The following is a 987-nucleotide window of genomic DNA, read 5'->3' as shown; positions in this document are numbered from 1 at the left end:
TCCTCCGAAGAGGAAACTGAGGCTAGGAGACCCGCAGCACAAGCAAGAGAGCCCACTGACGGATCCGGGATTCGAACCACAGAGACCGAGACGCCGGGCAAGCCCCACGGCGCGTGCAGAGACCTGGGCTCCGCTTGAGCCGCCCGCGCGCGCCCGTGCGGAGCCCCGCCTGCCGGGCCGCGAGGGGCGGGGCGGCCGCGCTCTGCTCGTGCGCACACTCGCGCGCGTCAGGCGAGATCACAGGAGTGGCGCCAGCATAGAGGCTCGCGCGGCCGCCGTTCTAACGCAGGCGCGGTGGCCAAGTGGTAAGGCGTCGGTCTCGTAAACCGAAGATCACGGGTTCGAACCCCGTCCGTGCCTGCTCCTGCTCTCCCCTGTAAAGAGACTTTTTATAGCTGACCCTTTTTCAAGAGTGACTGTCACAGGTCCCCACTCGTTCTCCAGGACCGTTGGTGGCACTCACTCTTTTCTTTCAGCCTCGTGTCACAAACTCCTCCTTTCCACCCTTCCTTCGCGCAAGGTGAAAGTGGGCGGTCGAAGCTCGGCCCTTCTGGACCACCAGCTTTGCTTGGGTCTCTCTGAAAACAGCGCCCCCTGTGGGCCACGAGGTGCTTATGCCTCTGGGAGAATTTGCAGAGTCCGCAGTCTGGAAGGGTCACCTGCCCATCCTCAGGTAGGAGCTTCGCAATGACTGGCACTTCACGTTTTTCTGGTCATTGAAATCCAGCGATACCTGTTCTAAAGAAAGGACCGTTGTTGCCCCATCCCACACCCACAGTCAGCTAGTGTCTGTCTCGCTTGCAATGTTTAAAAGGAAATCCTCGCAGGTGGGCATCGCCTTCGGGAAGAGAGGAATCCCTGCTCGTACTTGGAACGATTCTGACCTCAAAATGTAAAACCCCTGGCTCAGAGCCTCCTTTCAACCCCTCGCTGAAGTGGGTCACGTGGCGCAGAGGTGGCGTTGGCGAGGGAGCAGCCAGGCACTGG

The 987-nt window shown here is 60.4% G+C and overlaps 1 non-coding gene across 1 annotated transcript; it reads left to right on the top strand.

Moving 5' to 3' along the window:
• Positions 1-288: 288 nt before the first annotated feature.
• Trnat-cgu (transfer RNA threonine (anticodon CGU)) lies at positions 289-360 on the top strand. The gene has a single exon. It is a non-coding gene; the product is annotated as a tRNA-Thr (tRNA).
• The last annotated feature ends 627 nt before the right edge of the window (positions 361-987 follow it).

The sequence above is a fragment of the Peromyscus eremicus genome, chromosome 8a (assembly GCF_949786415.1).
Source record: "Peromyscus eremicus chromosome 8a, PerEre_H2_v1, whole genome shotgun sequence".
NCBI lineage: Eukaryota > Metazoa > Chordata > Mammalia > Rodentia > Cricetidae > Peromyscus > Peromyscus eremicus.
Note: the sequence above shows the minus strand (reverse complement) of the source record. Positions and strands in the feature narration are given on the sequence as shown.